Below are 20,233 nucleotides of genomic sequence, written 5' to 3' on the forward strand. Positions count from 1 at the left end.
AGAATGAGGATGTTTAAATAAATATCAAACGGGAGTTGCATAGGTATGATTTTTTTATAAGTCCAATTTTTATGTAAGATATTATATTATATACATTATAATTTTTTCTACGAGACATATATAGATTATAATTGCTCGTTAGTTCATGTTTTTGTGAGATAGCGGTCCATTTTTTCGTTCCGCACAGGGCCCCGGATTTTGCCGGCCCGGCCCTGGGCCCCCCTCCCTGCAGCAAACGGTCCAAAAACCTTTACGACCGGTTTGTGTTACAAACCGGTCCTAAAGGCCTTCCGGCCATTTGCTGCAGGGAGGGGGCCCAGCGGACAGACCCTTTAGAACCGGTTTATATCCAATCCGGATCAAATGTTGTTGGCTCAATGCCCTGTTTTCTACTAGTGCAGGACCGAGGGACCGATCGATGTCAGAGAAGCGTGAGCTGCGTGTGTGCCCTGCGCCTGCGTGCATGCGTCTTTGCGTGCGTGTTTGTCCGAGGTGCCTTTGGAACGAACACACGCGAACGAGTGATTGCTCGAGGAAGAAGGAAGACACAGGTGTTTTGCGCTGCACAACCTTCAGAGCTTCTCTGTTCTTTTTTTCAGTTATATATTCAGACTTACAGAACTGCTAACTGAGCTTTGCGTCGTCGTGATCCACAACACTCGTGCCATCTCCATGGGTGTGACTTCTGGGCGTGACTCGCTCCAGGCAGTTAGACTCGCAAGCTAAACTTGCCAACAGAAAGAAAGTGTTGAAGCCTAACCTGACGAAAAATACGTGCATGGGAAGTGAGAATTTGAAGCTAAACTTGCGACTACGACAAATTTGATGGTGGCAGACGGCGGCCGTGGTCAGGGAAGAGATCGAGAATACGTGCATCGTTCAGGCTGCGTTATGGATCAATTCATCGGGCAGGCAGGAAGAAGGCAATGCAGCGGCGCTCGGAGACGCGGTGGTTCACTCGGGGGTTGCCGACTTGCCGCCGTTGCCGGTGGCAGCGACCACGAGAAACAGTAGCCACGGTAACTGCATTTGGTCGGTCCTGCTCAGGGCTCGGTCAAAATCCGGACCGGACCGAGAGTTTGTCGGACATCTGATTCCTTATGGTTTGTATATTAGAGTGGGTTATTTTAGTGAGGTCCTTTTCGGTACAACCCCCTAAACGTATAAGGCAGTATGGTCATCGCACGTTCTGTACCGTATATGTCGCGTCGTCCGCCCGCCCGTCGTACGCCCGCCCGTCCGTCGTACATACGCCACGTCACCCACGTGTTGGTGGTTTGGTTGAAAAAAAAACCTAACTTCATCACGCCCGACTCCGCCGTCGCGACACTGCCACCGCGATCTCGCCGACGTGGCTCAACCCCCCCCCCCCCCCACGTCTCCGCCGACGCCGCGAGTCCAACACACGTCGCCTCCACCGCCGACGTCTCGTCTCCGCCGCCGCCGCACACGTCTCCATCGGCGACGTGACCCTCTCCCTCCGCTTCGACGCCGGCGGTTGCAGTGACCAACGTGGCGCCGACGTCGATCAACCCTTCGACAACGGACAGTAAGTTTTTTCAGTTAATCCATACAATTTTTCACGATTTCATTGTACATTGATAAAATAGCTATTGAAAGTTTATTAATAGATCAAGACAACACCGGATATGCTGGCGATGACTCTAGTAGTGATGATGAATCTTCGTCATTGAATGCAAATAAATCACTCGGACACAACTATATGAGTCAGGATGAATCATATAGTGGTAATGTAAGTGTTGTGTACGTTGACTATAAATAATGAAAATATAAGTTATGACATTAACACTTACAATTGCTATTGAATTTAAATAGGTGCATGCTAATGATGACAATGACGATTATGACAGCGATGATCAATCTTATGCTGAAAGTGGAACCCAGGTATGTTTTAAATATGTTGTTGTATTATTACTAACATACAAATTGTATTACCACTTACACTTTTGAATCTATACAGAGAAATACCGATGGTGACGCTGAGACGAGAACCTTACATGATGACAATGATGACAATGATGACAATAATGAGGATGATAACAATGATGAGGATGATGATAATGATGAGGATGATGACAATGCATCTAATGAAGGAAATATGAGCGAAGTAAGTTATATTACATGTTCAAATTACTCATGAAAACTAACATATCAAAAGACTGACGAACATGGTGATATGTCTTATTTTGCAGGGGGGTGTTGATGGTTCTAATGGGAACGATGAGCATGTTGGCGATCTTAATTTTGACCTTGACATCAGCTATGATGAATATCAGCAAGAGACATTGGATAGGCATTGGGAAGTCATGGCCAAGACATTCAGGTCAGAAGGAGAGGCGTACATGTTCTATAACCAGTACGCCAAAGATCGTGGATTCAGTATCAGGAGGGACTTGAAAAGATTTGGAAAAGGTTCACAACAAGTTTTACGCATGAGGAGGTATCTCTGTTCCAGGGCAGGAAAACGACAGGCAAAATTTTTAACCATGGAAGGCCGGACCCGCAGACTGAGACCAGAGAGTCGATGTTTCTGTGAAGCCCATTTAAAAGGAAAGCTTGATAGAAAGAGTGGACTTTGGTATGTCAGCAGTTTCTTCGATGATCACAGCCATGTTCTTACAAAACCGGACGAAGTCCCTTTCCTACGGTCTCACAATGTAATCAAAGATTTCCAGAAAGCAGAGATTTTAGTTATGGCAGGAGCTGGGATAAGAAAGCATATCATTTTTTATAACTTTGTCAGCAGGTACGGTTCGTACGCTAAGACAGGGTTTGGAAGGAAGAAATTATATAATATGTGCTACAGGGAGAAGATAAAACTGCTTGTCCAAGGTGATGCTGACACTGCTATAGGAATCATGTTAGCTAGAAAGGACAGAGATCCGGATTTCTTCTTTGAGCATACCGTTGACGCTGAAGGTAGGCTGAACAACCTGTTCTGGTGTGATTCGCAATCACGTCGGGATTATCTTGACTATGGTGATGTCACTGTGTTCGACAGTACGTACAAGATGAATAGGTATGGAATGCCATTTATCCCTTTTGTTGGTCTCAACAATCACCGTTGCACTACTGTTTTTGCATGCGCCATTGTTTCAGATGAGACTGAAGGTACATATGTTTGGCTGCTAGAGACGTTTTTGAAAGCTAACTGTCAGAAGAAGCCCCAGTCTGTAATTACTGATGGAGATGCAGGATGATAAGGGCTATCACAAAGGTGCTTCCTGATGTGTGGCATCGTCTATGTTCATGGCATATTGAAAAAAACATGCAGAAACACCTCCATCACAAGTCATTGAAGGAATTCAGGTCACTCTTGTACTACGTCACCACACATGCAGTTTTCGAGGAGAGATGGGCCACGTTTGTTCAGAAATGGCACACGGAGAAAACAAAAACATGGCTCCATAGGATGTACAGGAAGAAGAAGCTTTGGGCTGCATCATATTTGTCTGGTGGGTTATTTCTTGGTATGCGTAGTAATCACAAGAGCGAGAGCCTGAACTCATGCTTGCACGTCATCTTGCAACTACCCTTTATGAAAAAATTTCATTTTTTTTCCACGCTTCACGATGAACTTCACAAGGCGGCACGTCAAATTTTAGAATTTTCTGACAATCTATGCTTTTTTTTATGAATTTCCATTCAAAAACCGGCACAAACAGATGCCGGACGTGACGCAACGTGCGTTTGGTCTCCGATTTTGTTGAATTTTTGCGTGGCATCATTGCATGTCCATTCTCAAATGCCGGCAAAAGTTGGGTGAATTTCATAAATGCATGCATGTACTTCATTTGCAACCCATGGGTGTCGGTCTGAACGGAAGGGGTGCTACAACGCCATCTTGCAACTACCCTTCATGAAATTTTTTCATTTTTTTCCATGCTTCACGATGAACTTCACAAGGCGGCACGTCAAATTTTAGAATTTTCTGACAATCCGTGCTTTTTTATGAATTTTCATTCAAAAACAGGCACAAACAGATGCCGGACGTGACGCAACGTGTGTTTGGTCTCCGATTTCGTTGAATTTTTGCGTGGCGTCATTGCATGTCCATTCTCAGGTGCCGGCAAAAGTTGGGTGAATTTCATGAATGCATGCATGTGCTTCATGTGCAACCCATGGGTGTCGGTATGGACGGAAGGGTTGCTATAACGCCATCTTGCAACTACCCTTCATGAAATTTTTTCATTTTTTTCCACGCTTCACGATGAACTTCACAAGGCGGCATGTCAAATTTTAGAATTTTCTGACAATCCGTGCTTTTTTTATGAATTTCTATTCAAAAACCGGCACAAACAGATGCTGGACGTGACGCAACGTGCGTTTGGTCTCCGATTTCGTTGAATTTTTACGTGGCATCATTACATGTTCATTCTCAGGTGCCGGCAAAAGTTGGGTGAATTTCATGAATACATGCATGTACTTCTTGTGCAACCCATGGATGTCGGTATGGACGGAAGGGGTGCTACAACGCCATCTTGCAACTACCCTTCACGAATTTTTTTCATTTTTTCCATGCTTCACGATGAACTTCACAAGGCGGCACGTCAAATTTTAGAATTTTCTGACAATCCGTGCTTTTTTATGAATTTCCATTCAAAAACCGGCACAAATAGATGCCGGACGTGACGCAACGTGTGTTTGGTCTCCGATTTCGTTGAATTTTTGCATGACATCATTGCATGTCCATTCTCAGGTGCCGGCAAAAGTTGGATGAATTTAATGAATGCATGCATGTATTTCATGTTTAAGAAAAATTATAAGTTATTTATATATTATTTTTAAAAAATTATTTACAATAATTTCATGAATGTTTATATCGTTTAAGAAAATTTTTACGTCTTAATATAATTTCATGAATGTTTATATCGTTTAAGAAATATTATAAGTTATTCATTTTTGTTTTTTTATTTTTGTAAATTTTATATATTAGATAAAATTTAAATATTTAGTTAACTAATGTAAACAATTTAAATATTTAAAACAAATAAATAATAATAATAACAATGTAAACAATGAATTTAGATTCATAATAAACTTAGATAAAATTTCATAGTTCCCGATTACATTCAAACATAATTAAAAAACTAAAAATAAAATTTAATTAAACATTTCTAAATTCTAAAAATCCTAATTTAATCGGAGTCATTATCGCCGACGGGTGGCGGGTTTGCCGCTGCTGCCGCCGTCGCCTGGAACGCCGTCGCGATCTCCGCCTCTTCCCTCGCCGCCGCCGCTGCCGCCGTCGCCTGCGACGCCCTCATGGCGACGAGTAGCCCCGGCGAGTCGTCGGGGTCGCCGTCCTTGCGGAGGACGAACTGTTCCGGCGGCACCTCGTACTCCGCCGGGACAACCGAGGCCGCCGGAGGTGGGTGGGGGATCGCCGCCCGACGGCGACGCGGGACGCCCTCGCCACTGCCGCCGCCTGCCTGCAACGCCTGATGACGTCGTTGTAGTTTTTCCCGTCCCAAAAGGCGTGCCGGCCGTGGGTGTTGTAGCGGCCGCCAGGGTGGACCCAGAGCTGCTCCGGCGTCGCGGGGTTGGTCAGCGTCGGATAGCCGTCCTTGCAAATCCTCCAAGGTTTTGCAAGGCGGCACCCCGGCGGGACGAGGAGGCCAAAGTTGAACAGCTCCTGCGTCAGCGGCTTGTCGAGGCTCTGGGGCCAGTTGCTTTCCGGCGCGCCGCCGCCGCCGGAGCTGCTGCCGCTGGCATGGTCCATCGCCGGGTCGTCGGAGAACGGGGAAGGGAGGAAGAGAACTTCGGGACGCCGGGGACCTGCGGCGGGACAACGAAGAGCGGGGGAGAGAAGGAGAGCAGGGGAGCGACGGGTGTGCCGACGAGCCGTGGGACGATGGGTATATATAGCGCCGCGACGGGAGGGGGAGGCGACGGGGCAGCTGGCCGACGTAACTCCCCCGGAGTGAATGCGCGTCGCCTCGGGAGCCGTCGAACCAACGGGCCAGCGGCGACGGCCTCGGGAACCGACGCGACTGGGCTTTGACGACGGGGCCGCCATTAATGGCGTCGCCTCGGGAGCCGGCGAACCAACGGGCTAACGGCGGCATCGGACGACGCTGATGCGGTGATTAATGTCGTCTTTCAGGAACCGAAGCAGCGAGCTGGCGACGCGGTGGTTAATGGCGGCGGCTTCGGGAAACGATGCAGACTGGCGACGCAGCGCGGGAATAATGGCGGCGGCATCGGGAACCGACGTGAATTGACGACGCAACACGGAATTAATGCCGTGGTCTCGGGAACCGACGGATTGACCGCGGTCAGACCGACGTGGCGACGCCACGTCGCAGCGGGTGGGACGCGGGTACGACACGTATACCGGGCTCCTGTACGTCGCCGTTTCGTCAGCTGGCGCCCATCGGGCTGACACGCGTACGTCGGGACGGGGGAAAAGACAATTCTGCCCTTTGTTACGAAGGGGTATCGTTTAATCTCAGCCGTCCTTATGTTTGGAGGGTTGTACCGAAGAACAAGTGTATTTTAGTTCTAATATAAGGTCAGAGGATTATGCTGATTAATGTTCTGTTTTCATACACTGCAAGTAACAGGTAATTACGTACGTGTGTGGCACTGGGCTGTGTTGACTAACCGATAAATGATACTCCCTTCATTCTTAAATATAAGTCTTTCTAAAGGTTTTATTAAGGATTAGGGATTACATACAGATGTATATAGACATGTTTTAGAGTGTAGATTCATTCATTTTGCTTCGTATGTAGACTTTTAGTGAAATCTCTTTAAAGACTTATATTTAGGAATGGAGGGAGTAGTATTATGATCTTTACTCACCGTTATGTGTATCATCACAGTTAGAAGGAGGATCCTATGCCCTTATCATGGCTGAAATTTCACCGTTATATATATTGTTCACAATCATAGGATGAACAATGAATTTTCTGATGATGCTGACGATTTCACAATCATAGCATTCATATAGATACATGATGATCCATCGATTGATCCTTGACTCGGGAATTTATAGCTTTGTTGCCTTATTTTGTAAGGGCGGCCATATGATCAGTGTTCTGATGTCGAATTCGCTACATTCCGGTGACTCTTTATTTCCGCAAACAGAGGATGATGCTGATTATGATTCAGTTTTTGGATGATCCTGATTAAGAAAATTCAAAAAAATGATCCTGATTAAGGTTTTGTTTTTGTACTGCAAGTTCCTTGAGAAGGTTTTGTTTTTGTACTGGAAGAATGATGCTTCAACCACGTGTCCGTATCGTCGCCACTAGTGGAAAACGGGCCTTTGGCCGGGACCTTTTAGTCCCGGCCTGCCTCTGGACCGGGACTAAAGGCCCGGCCACGTCGCCCCAAACCGCAATGCCTTCCTCGAGGCTTTAGTCCCGGCCCGTAAGGAGCCTTTAGTCCCGGTTTGTGTCCCAAACTGGGACTAAAGGGCTACGCGGTGTGCAGCCCGCATGTGCGCCACCTTTAGTCCCGGTTTGTGTCTCAAACCGGGACTAAAGTCCTCTGCCTATATATAGCACAACACCCCTGTCCCCTCTTCCTTGCATTTTTCTTGGATGGAAGAGTGTGGGTGTGTGCTAGCTCTCCATTTTTTTTGATGCACTAGAGGTGTTTGTTGAAATGTGTGTTAGAGCGATGCCGCTTCAGTTCATCGAACACAACTACGATATGAGATGCCTGAGCCACGCTTAAACCTCTTCCTCTTTATTTCTACTTATTCTAAAAGGTTAGCAACTATATTTCCTCGTTTAGACCGTGCGGTACTAATTTTTAGGATCGTGATTGTATTTGATATACTGTCGTATAACGCAGATGAGCCATCCATGTATGTACGGTGATCGACGCACAACCGCTTACAGAGAAGGCGTGCATTCTTTTCGAGATGCAGCCGATGCGAACAAGCATGGTGGTGGCTTTATGTTTTGTCCATGTGTTGAATGTCGGAATGAGAAGGATTACACTTCCTCAAGAGTCATTCAGAGCCACCTGCTTCGGTCCGGTTTTATGTCGGGCTATAATGTTTGGACCAAGCACGGAGAAAGAGGGGTTATGATGGAAGACGACGATGAAGAAGAAGAGAACGATGATGACAACTACCGATCTATGTTCGATGAGTATGCTGATACCGCAATGGAAGACAATGAAGAAGAAGATCAGGATGAAGAACGGGAACCAGATGAGCCCGCTGATGATCTTGGCCGGGTCATTTCTGATGCATGGCGAGGTTGCGACACAGAAAAGGAGAGGTTGCAGTTCGAGCAGATGTTACAGGACCACAACAAATTGTTGTACCCAACTTGTGAAGATGGCCAGAAGAAGCTGGGTAGCACACTGGAATTGCTGAAGTGGAAGGCAGAGACCGGTGTGACTGACTCGTCATTCGAAAAGTTGCTGGTACTGATGAAGAAGATGCTTCCAAGAAAGAACGAATTGCCCGTCAGCACGTACGAAGCAAAGAAGCTTGTCAGCCCTCTAGGATTAGACGTGCAGAAGATACATGCATGCCCTAATGACTGCATCCTCTACCGCGGTGAGAAGTACGAGAATATGGATAAATGCCCGGTATGCATTGCATTGCGGTATATGATCAGAAAAGATGACCCTGGTGATATTGAGGGCGAGCCACCCAGGAAGAGGGTTCCTGCCAAGGTGATGTGGTATGCTCCTATAATACCACGGTTGAAACGTCTGTTCAGAAATAAAGATCATGCGAAGTTGTTGCGATGGCACATGGAAGACCGTATGAAAGACGATAAGTTGAGGCACACCGCTGTTGGTCGGCAGTGGAGAAAAATCGAGAGAGAATTCCCGAGATTTGCAGCTGACGCAAGAAACTTATGGTTAGGTCTGAGTACAGATGGCATGAATCCTTTTGGGGAGCAGAGTTGCAGTCACAACACCTGGCCCGTTACTCTATGTATCTACAACCTTCCTCCTTGGTTGTGCATGAAGCGGAAGTTCATTATGATGCCAGTGCTTATCCAAGGTCCAAAGCAACCCGGAAACGATATTGATGTGTACCTAAGGCCATTAGTTGATGAACTTTTACAGCTGTGGGCCGAACCAGGTGTACGTGTGTGGGACGAGCACAAACAAGAGGAATTTGACCTTCGAGCGTTGCTTTTCGTAACCATCAAAGATTGGCCTTCTCTTAGTAACATTTCAGGACAGTCAAACAAGGGATACAATGCATGCACACACTGTTTGGATCAGACAGAAAGTATATATCTGTACAAATGTAGGAAGAATGTGTACCCGTACAATCGTCGTTTTCTTCCGCCCAAGCATCCCTTAAAGAAAAAAGGCAAGCATTTCAATGGCAAGGAAGAACCCCGGGGGAAGCCTGTCATCCGTACTCGTGCTGAAGTATTTGATATGGTCAAAGATTTAAAAGTAATCTTTGGAAAGGGTCGTGGCAGCCAACCTGTTCCTAACGGCCCTGATAAGCGCGTATCCATGTGGAAGAAGAAATCTATATTTTGGGAGCTACCCTACTGGGAAGTCCATGAGGTCTGCTCGGCAATCGACGTGATGCACCTGACGAAGAATCTCCGCGTGAACATTCTAGGCTTCCTGGGCTTGTATGGGAAGTCAAAAGATACACCGGAAACACGGGAGGACCAGGAACGTCATAAAGGAAGAGATGGCATGCATCTAGGGCAGTTTCAAGGGCGTGCCAGCTACGCTCTTACTAAGGAAGAGAAGGAAATCTTCTTTGAAGTCCTTTTCAGTATCAATGTCCCGACTGGCTTCTCGTCGAATATAAAGGGAATTGTAAATATGAAAGACAAAAAATTCCAAAACCTAAAGTCTCATGACTGCCACGTGCTTATGACGCAATTGCTTCCGGTTGCATTGAGGGGAATTCTACCGGAAAATGTTCGCCTGGCAATTGTGAAGGTATGCGCATTCCTCAATGCAATTTCTCAGAAGGTAATCGATCGAGAAAGTCTATCAGTGTTACAGATTGATGTGGTCCAATGTCTGGTTAGCTTTTAGTTGTTGTTCCCGCCATCCTTCTTCAATATAATGACACACCTCCTAGTTCACCTAGTCGAAGAGATTAGAATTCTTGGTCCTGTGTTTCTACACAATATGTTCCCCTTCGAGAGGTTCATGGGAGTCTGAAAGAAATATGTTCGTAACCGTGCTAGGCCAGAAGGAAGCATCTCCAAGGGCTATGGAACAGAGGGGGTCATTGAGTTTTGTGTGGACTTTCTTCGGTGTTCCTGAATCTCGGTATGAGGGTAGGCTGACAGGAAAAGGCACACTAGGAAGGAAAGCAAAAGTATGTATGAACGGGCATTCTTTCTCTCAAGCACACTACACAGTTCTACACAATTCCACCGTGGTGGCTCCGTATATCGTGAGACACAAGAATATTCTACGCTCCGAAAACCCGGGGAAGGCTGACTCTTGGATTAAAGGGGAACACGAGAAGACTTTCGGCAGTTGGTTGCAGACACATCTCATGAATGACGACACCGTTGGAGATCAGTTGTACTGTTTGGCCAGGCCACCATCTTCGACTATATGTACTTTCCAAGGGTATGAGATAAATGGGAATACATTTTACACGGTTGCCCAAGATAAAAAGAGCACCAACCAAAATAGTGGTGTCCGCTTTGATGCAACAGACGAGAATGGGTACTGTTTGGAAACATATTACGGGTACATAGAGGAGATATGGGAACTTGACTATGGACCTACTTTTAAGATCCCTTTGTTTCGGTGCAAATGGGTGAAGCTGACAGGAGGCGGGGTAGTTATAGACCAAAAGTACGACATGACAACATTGGATCTCAACAATCTTGCGTACATGGACGGACCATTTGTCCTAGCCAATGATGTCGCTCAGGTTTTCTATGTGAAGGACATGTCTACAAAAACGAGAAAAAGAAATCAGCAAAAGAAGATATCGTCCGATGAGCCAAAAGGCCACATAGTTCTTTCAGGGAAAAGAAACATCGTGGGAGTAGATGACAAGACAGACATGTCAGAAGATTACAATAAGTTTCATGAAAATCCGCCCTTCAAAGTGAAAACTGACCCAAGCATCCTACTGAATGATGAAGATTCTCCATGGCTATGACCCAGAAGGAAACAGAAATAATAGATAGGAATATTGGTGCAATAATGTAATAATGTATTAAACCTTTCATGTAATGCATGTATGGAATGTACTAAATTTCAAACACTTTTCATTTTCATAGTTTTGTCAAATTCTCAAATATGCAAAAAGAATTTTAATAAACCTTTGTAAGAGATGAGTTCTCGTTCGAAATGCTGATACTTCGAGAGAGATTGTCCGTTTTGTACATGAAGTGCATCCAGTTTTTGTCGTAGCCCTCTCAACTTTTTAACACATGCTATGTGGGTGAAATGATGATAGCATGCCAACTTTCAAGATTTTCAGAGTTCATTTGTAGTGCTTTTCAATTTCAGGGTCAACTAGCTAGCTCAAAAAAAAAGTAAATGCACGAAGAATACCAAATAAAGTCCGAAATTGTTGAAATTTTGTGATGTGCCTTTGCATGGTGCATTTTGAACACACAAAAAGTATGGAGTTCAAATAAGTTCAAAAAAAATGAAATCCCTTTGTAAGAGATGAGTTCTCGTTCGAAACGCTCATACTTCGAGAGAGATTGTCCGTTTTGTACACGAAGTGCATCCAGTTTTTGTCGTAGCCCTCTCAACTTTTTAACACATGCTATGTGGGTGAAATGATGATAGCATGCCAACTTTCAACATTTTCAGAGTTCATTTGTAGTGCTTTTCAATTTCAGGGTCAATTAGCTCAAAACAAAATAAGTAAATGCACGAAGAATACCAAATGAAGTCAGAAATTGTTGAAATTTTGTGATGTGCCTTTGAATGGTGCATTTTTAACACACAAAAAGTATGGAGTTCAAATAAGTTCAAAAAAATGAAATCCCTTTGTAAGAGATGAGTTCTCGTTTGAAACCGTGATACTTCGAGAGAGATTGTCCGTTTTGTACACGAAGTGCATCCAGTTTTTGTCGTAGCCCTCTCAAATTTTTAACACATGCTATGTGGGTGAAATGATGATAGCATGCCAACTTTCAACATTTTCAGAGTTCATTTGTAGTGCTTTTCAATTTCAGGGTCAACTAGCTCAAAAAAAAAGTAAATGCACGAACAATACCAAATGAAGTCAGAAATTGTTGAAATTATGTGATGTGCCTTTGAATGGTGCATTTTAAATACACAAAAAGTATGGAGTTCAAATAAGTTCAAAAAAATGAAATCCCTTTGTAAGAGATGAGTTCTCATTCGAAACCCTGATACTTCGAGAGAGATTGTCCGTTTTGTACACGAAGTGCATCCAGTTTTTGTCGTAGCCCTCTCAACTTTTTAACACATGCTATGTGGGTGAAATGATGATAGCATGCCAACTTTCAACATTTTCAGAGTTCATTTGTAGTGCTTTTCAATTTCAGGGTCAACTAGCTCAAGAAAAAAAATAAGTAAATGCACGAAGAATACCAAATGAAGTCAGAAATTGTTGAAATTTTGTGATGTGCCTTTGAATGGTGCATTTTGAACACACAAAAAGTATGGAGTTTAAATAAGTTCAAAAAAATGAAATCCCTTTGTAAGAGATGAGTTCTCGTTCGAAACGTTGATACTTTGAGAGAGATTGTCCGTTTTGTATACGAAGTGCATCTAGTTTTTGTCGTATCCCTCTCAACTTTTTAACACATGCTATGTGGGTGAAATGATGATAGCATGCCAATTTTTAACATTTTCAGAGTTCATTTGTAGTGCTTTTCAATTTCAGGGTCAACTAGCTCAAAAAAATATGTAAATGCACGAAGAATACCAAATGAAGTCAGAAATTGTTGAAATTTTGTGATGTGCCTTTGAATGGTGCATTTTGAACACACAAAAAGTATGGAGTTCAAAAAAATGAAATCCCTTTGAAAGAGATGAGTCCTCGTTCGAAACGCTGATACTTCGAGAGAGATTGTCCGTTTTGTACACGAAGTGCATCCAGTTTTTGTCGTATCCCTCTCAACTTTTTAACACATGCTATGTGGGGGAAATGATGATAGCATGCCAACTTTCAACATTTTCAGAGTTCATGTGTAGTGCTTTTCAATTTCAGGGTCAACTAGCTCAAAAAAAAAGTAAATGCACGAAGAATACCAAATGAAGTCAGAAATTGTTGAAATTTTGTGATGTGCCTTTGAATGGTGCATTTTGAACACACAAAAAGTATGGAGCTCAAATAAGTTCAAAAAAAATGGAATCCCTTTGTAACAGATGAGTTCTCGTTCGAAACCCTCATACTTCGAGAGAGATTATCCGTTTTGTACACGAAGTGCATCCAGTTTTTGTCGTAGCCCTCTCAACTTTTTACCACATGCTATGTGGGTGAAATGATGATAGCATGCCAACTTTCAACATTTTCATAGTTCATTTGTAGTGCTTTTCAATTTCAGGGTCAACTAGCTCAAAAAAATAATAAGTAAATTGTGACAGCCCGAGACCGACGTTCCAGAAGATTCCCCTTTTCTTTCCGTTTTCGTCGTGCGGGTATTTTCTTTAGTCGCATCATCATCGCATCATGCACATCATCAGCATTGCATCGGCATCCCGTTGCCGCCCGTTTTCAAAACTTGCATCCGTTGTTAGTTGCCGGTCCTCGACGTTGTCCGTTCTAAGCGCGACCGCACTCGCATGCGCCCGCCGCCCCGTCGAAACCCTGTTTTAAAAGTGTGTGTTAAACTTTCTCTGATCGGGTTGAGATTTGACGTGCGGTCTTATTTTAATCTAGCTAAGCCGTGTGTCAAATTTCGTCGCGATCGGAGTCCGTCTGGTACCCGAACGGTCGACCGTAGCGGCACCGTCTCCGGTTATTCGTCGAACGTTTGTCGGTGTTTTAAAACTCATTGCCGTGCTCCCCGTTTGCCTCTCTTCCCCGGCTAGCCAACTCTACGCGGTCATTTAGCCGACCCCACGTTCGAGTTCGTTCGTTTACGATCGCGTGGGCGAAAATGGGGCCAGATTCGGATAACCCTAGCCCCGTGGCTATAAATAGGCAGCCTCCCCTTCCTAATCTGGCCCTAGCCCCTCCCCACCTCGTTTTCCGTGCGAAATAGTGTGCAGCCGCCCCCAACGCCCCTGTCTCCCTCCTCCAGCCGCCGGCCCGCGGAGCCCGCGTTGGGCCCGCCCGAGCCCATCTGGGCCCGAGCTCCCCGTAGATTCAGCCGCCGCCAGACGGACCCCGAGCTCCTGTCCCCGTGCCCGTGCCCGTGCTCTGCCGCCAGCTCCTCGTCGCGGACGCGCCGCAGCAGCCGCGCCGCCGTCGCCCAACCGCCGCCGTAGCCGCTGGCAGCGCCGCCCGTCGGTGCCCCGCAGGCCCCGAGGCGCCCTGCCTCTGCCCGCTGCGCAGCCGCCGTGAGTAGGACGTCGCCGAGAACACCACCGGCGGCCAGATCCGGCGAGGTCCGGCCATATCCAGCCGGATCTGCCCCCTCCCAACCGCCTCTGCACTGTAGCCGGCGCCCTCCAACGGCTCCTGGTCGGCGCGCCATGACCTCGTGCGCACGGCCAGAGGAGGACGACGAGGTCCTGTGCCTCGCCCTCCCGTGGCACGTGGGCCGGCCTCCCACGCGGCCTCGCACGACCCATCTCGTCCAGGCCGACCCCAGGCCCACCTCGAGCAGGCCCAAGTGGCCTTGCCCAGGTGAGAACCCCCTGTTGGGTCCCTCTATTCCTCGCCCCAGACGTGTGAATGCCATGTTGCGCCCCAGTTCGGCCCATTAGGCAATTTAGGATGTTTTAGGAATTAAAATTCCAGAAAAATTGCTAGATTTCAAAATGACGTAGTTTCTGTTGGAATTATGCCCTAGAGGCAATAATAAATATAGTTATTATTATAATTCCTGTATCAAGATAATCGTTTATTATCCATGCTATAATTGTATTGAATGAAGACTCATTTACATGTGTGGATACATAGACAAAACACTGTCCCTAGCAAGCCTCTAGTTGGCTAGCCAGTTGATCAAAGATAGTCAGTGTCTTTTGATTATGAACAAGGTGTTGTTGCTTGATAACTGGATCACGTCATTAGGAGAATCACGTGATGGACTAGACCCAAACTAATAGACGTAGCATGTTGATCGTGTCATTTTGTTGCTACTGTTTTCTGCGCGTCAAGTATTTGTTCCTATGACCATGAGATCATATAACTCACTAACACCGGAAGAATACTTTGTGTGTATCAAACGTCGCAACGTAACTGGGTGACTATAAAGATGCTATACACGTATCTCCAAAGGTGTTCGTTGAGTTAGTATGGATCAAGACTGGGATTTGTCACTCCGTGTGACGGAGAGGTATTTCGGGGCCCACTCGATAATACAACATCACACACAAGCCTTGCAAGCAATGTAACTTAGTGTAAGTTGCGGGATCTTGTATTACGGAACGAGTAAAGAGACTTGCCGGTAAACGAGATTGAAATAGGTATGCGGATACTGACGATCGAATCTCGGGCAAGTAACATACCGAAGGACAAAGGGAATGACATACGGGATTATATGAATCCTTAGCACTGAGGTTTAAACGATAAGATCTTCGTAGAATATGTAGGATCCAATATGGGCATCCAGGTCCCGCTATTGGATATTGACCGAGGAGTCTCTCGGGTCATGTCTACATAGTTCTCGAACCCGCATGGTCTGCACACTTAAGGTTCGACGTTGTTTTATGCGTATTTGAGTTATATGGTTGGTTAACGAATGTTGTTTGGAGTCCCGGATGAGATCACGGACGTCACGAGGGTGTCCGGAATGGTCCGGAAACGAAAATTGATATATAGGATGACCTCATTTGATTACCGGAAGGTTTTCGGAGTTACCGGGAATGTACCGGGAATGACGAATGGGTTCCGGGAGTTCACCGGGGGGGGCAACCCACCCCGGGGGAAGCCCATAGGCCTTGAGGGTGGCGCACCAGCCCTTAGTGGGCTGGTGGGACAGCCCAAAAGGGCCCTATGCGCATTGGAAGAAAAATCAAAGAGAAAAGGAAAAAAAAGAGGAGGTGGGAAAGGAAAGAAGGACTCCACCCACCAAACCAAGTAGGACTCGGTTTGGGGGGAGTCCTTCCCCCCTTTTGGCTCGGTCGACCCCCTTGGGGCTCCTTGAGCCCCAAGGCAAGGTCCCCCCTCTCCCACCTATATATACGGAGGTTTTAGGGCTGATTTGAGACGACTTTTCCACGGTAGCCCGACCACATACCTCCACGGTTTTTCCTCTAGATCGCGTTTCTGCGGAGCTCGGGCGGAGCCCTGCTGAGACGAGATCATCACCAACCTCCGGAGCGCCGTGACGCTGCCGGAGAACTCTTCTACCTCTCCGTCTCTCTTGCTGGATCAAGAAGGCCGAGATCATCGTCGAGCTGTACCTGTGCTGAACGCGGAGGTGCCGTCCGTTCGGCACTAGATCGTGGGACTGATCGCGGGATAGTTCGCGGGGCGGATCGAGGGACGTGAGGACGTTCCACTACATCAACCGCGTTCACTAACGCTTCTGCTATACGGTCTACAAGGGTACGTAGATCACTCATCCCCTCTCGCAGATGGACATCACCATGATAGGTCTTCGTGCGCGTAGGAAATTTTTTGTTTCCCATGCGACGTTCCCAACAGTGGCATCATGAGCTAGGTTCATGCGTAGATGTCTTCTCGAGTAGAACACAAAAGTTTTTGTGGACGGTGATGTGCGTTTTGCTGCCCTCCTTAGTCTTTTCTTGATTCCGCGGTATTGTTGGATTGAAGCGGCTTGGACCGACATTACTCGTACGCTTACGAGAGACTGGTTTCATCGCTACGAGTAACCCCGTTTCTCAAAGATGACTGGCAAGTGTCGGTTTCTCCAACTTTAGTTGAATCGGATTTGACCGAGGAGGTCCTTGGATGAGGTTAAATAGCAACTCATATATCTCCGTTGTGGTGTTTGCGTAAGTAAGATGCGATCCTACTAGATACCCATGGTCACCACGTAAAACATGCAACAACAAAATTAGAGGACGTCTAACTTGTTTTTGCAGGGTATGCTTGTGATGTGATATGGCCAACGATGTGATGTGATATATTGGATGTATGAGATGATCATGTTGTAATAGATAGTATCGACTTGCACGTCGATGGTACGGCAACCGGCAGGAGCCATAGGGTTATCTTTATACTAATGTTTGTGCTTGCAGATGCGTTTACTATTTTGCTAGGATGTAGCTTTAGTAGTAATAGCATGAGTAGCACGACAACCCCGATGGCGACACGTTGATGGAGATCATGGTGTGGCGTCGGTGACAAGAAGATCGTGCCGGTGCTTTGGTGATGGAGATCAAGAAGCACGTGATGATGGCCATATCATGTCACTTATGAATTGCATGTGATGTTAATCCTTTTATGCACCTTATTTTGCTTAGAACGACGGTAGCATTATGAGGTGATCTCTCACTAAAATTTCAAGACGAAATTGTGTTCTCCCTGACTGTGCACCGTTGCTACAGTTCGTCGTTTCGAGACACCACGTGATGATCGGGTGTGATAGACTCAACGTTCACATACAACGGGTGCAAAAAAGTTGTGCACGCGGAACACTCGGGTTAAGCTTGACGAGCCTAGCATGTGCAGGCATGGCCCCGGAACACATGAGATCGAAAGGTCGATCATGAATCATATAGATGATATGATTAGCATAGGGATGCTTACCACTGAAACTATACTCAACTCACGTGATGATCGGACTTGAGCTAGTGTAAGCGGATCATGAACCACTCCAATGACTAGAGAGATGTACTTTTTGAGTGGGAGTTTAGCGAATAATTTGGTTAAGTTAAACTCTAATTATCTTGAACATAGTCTAAGTCCACTTTGAATATATTTGTGTTGTAGATCATGGCTCACGCGACAGTCACCTTGAATTTAATACGTTCCTAGAGAAAGCTAAGTTGAAAGATGATGGAAGCAACTTTGTAGACTGGGCTCGTAATCTTAAGCTAATCTTACAAGCTGGGAAGAAGGATTATGTCCTTAATGCTGCGCTAGGAGATGAACCACCCGCTACGGCTGATCAGGATGTTAAGAACGCTTGGTTAGCACGTAAGGAGGACTACTCAGTAGTTCAATGTGCAGTCTTGTATGGCTTAGAACCAGGACTTCAACGTCGCTTTGAGCGTCATGGAGCATTTGAGATGTTCCAGGAGTTGAAGTTTATTTTTCAGAAGAACGCCCAGATCGAGAGGTATGAGACCTCCGATAAATTCTATGCTTGCAAGATGGAGGAGAACTCGTCTGTCAGTGAACATGTGCTCAAAATGTCTGGGTACTCAAACCGTCTAGCTGAGCTGGGAATTGAACTCCCGTAAGAGGCTATCACTGACAGAATCCTTCAATCACTGCCGCCAAGATATGAAGGCTTTGTGTTGAACTACAACATGCAAGGGATGAACAAGTCACCCGGCGAGTTGTTTGCGATGCTGAAAGTCGCAGAGTCTGAACTCCGTAAAGAGCATCAAGTGTTGATGGTGAATAAGACCACTAGTTTCAAGAGAAACGGCAAGGGCAAGAAGGGTAATTCAAAGAAGAGCGGCAAGCCTGTTGCCAATCCGACAAAGAAACCCAAAGCTGCACCTAAGCCTGAAACAGAGTGTTAATATTGCAAGGGTATGGGTCACTGGAAGCGCAATTGCCCTAAGTATCTGGCAGATAAGAAGGCGGCCAAAGAAAAATCAGGTATATTTGATATACATGTTATTGATGTGTACTTAACCGGCTCTCGTAGTAGTGCCTGGGTATTCGATACCGGTTTTGTTGCTCATATTTGCAACTCGAAACAGGAACTGCGGAATAGACGAAGGCTGGCGAAAGATGAAGTGACGATGCACGTAGGAAATGGTTCCAAGGTTGATGCAATCGCCGTCGGCACAGTTTCACTTCAGTTACCATCAGGATTAGTTATGAACTTGAATCATTGTTATTTAGTGCCTGCGTTGAGCATGAACATTATATCTGGATCTTGTTTATTGCGAGACGGTTACTCTTTTAAGTCAGAGAATAATGGTTGTTCTATTTCTATGAGTAACATCTTTTATAGTCATGCACCCAATGTGAGAGGATTGTTCATATTAAATCTTGATAGCGATACACACATACATAACATTGAGACCAAAAGAGTTAAAGTTAACAATGATAGCGCCATATTTTTGTGGCACTGCCGCTTAGGTCATATTGGTGTAAAACGCATGCAGAAACTCCATGCCGATGGACTTTTGGAGTCACTTGACTTTGATTCACTTGACACGTGCGAACCATGCCTTATGAGCAAGATGACTAAAACTCCGTTCTCCGGAACAATGGAGCGTGCAAGTGACTTGTTGGAAATCATACATACCGATGTGTGTGGTCCGATGAGCGTAGAGGCACGCGGCGGATATCGTTATTTTCTCACCTTCACTGACGATTTGAGTAGATATGGTTATGTCTACTTGATGAAGCACAAGTCTGAAACATTTGAAAAGTTCAAGCAATTTCAGAGTGAAGTTGAAAATCATCGTAACAAGAAGATCAAGTTCATACGGTCTGATCGTGGGGGTGAATATCTGAGTTTCGATTTTGGTGCTCACTTGAGACAATGTGGAATTGTTTCACAGTTGACACTGCCTGGAACACCATAGCGTAATGGTGTGTCCGAACGTCGTAATCGTACTTTATTAGAGATGGTGCGATCTATGATGTCCCTTACCGATTTGCCGTTATCGTTTTGGGGTTATGCATTAGAAACGGCTGCATTCACTTTAAATAGGGCACCATCAAAATCCGTTGAGACGACACCATACGAACTGTGGTATGGCAAAAGGCCAAAGTTGTCGTTTCTTAAAGTTTGGGGATGTGATGCTTATGTCAAAAAGCTTCAGCCTGAAAAGCTGGAACCCAAAGCGGAAAAGTGCATCTTCATAGGTTACCCAAAAGAGACAGTTGGATACACCTTCTATCTCAAATCCGAGGGCAAAGTGTTTGTTGCTAAAAACGGAGCTTTTCTCGAGAAGGAGTTTCTCTCGAGAGAATTGAGTGGGAGGAAGATAGAACTTGATGAGGTTGTCGAACCTCTCATCCCTCTGGATGGTGGCGCAGGGCAAGGGGAAACCTCTGTCTTTGCGACGCCGGTTGAGGAGGAAGTTA

The 20,233-nt window shown here is 45.7% G+C and overlaps 1 long non-coding RNA gene across 1 annotated transcript; it reads left to right on the top strand.

The window, feature by feature from the left end:
- The first annotated feature begins 1,621 nt into the window (after nt 1–1,621).
- Nucleotides 1,622–2,034, top strand: LOC123452192. The gene is made up of 3 exons (XR_006632570.1): nt 1,622–1,753; nt 1,837–1,905; nt 1,982–2,034. It is a non-coding gene; the product is annotated as an uncharacterized LOC123452192 (long non-coding RNA).
- Nucleotides 2,035–20,233: the final 18,199 nt, after the last annotated feature.

Source organism: Hordeum vulgare, chromosome 5H, assembly GCF_904849725.1.
Source record: "Hordeum vulgare subsp. vulgare chromosome 5H, MorexV3_pseudomolecules_assembly, whole genome shotgun sequence".
NCBI classification, from domain to species: domain Eukaryota; kingdom Viridiplantae; phylum Streptophyta; class Magnoliopsida; order Poales; family Poaceae; genus Hordeum; species Hordeum vulgare.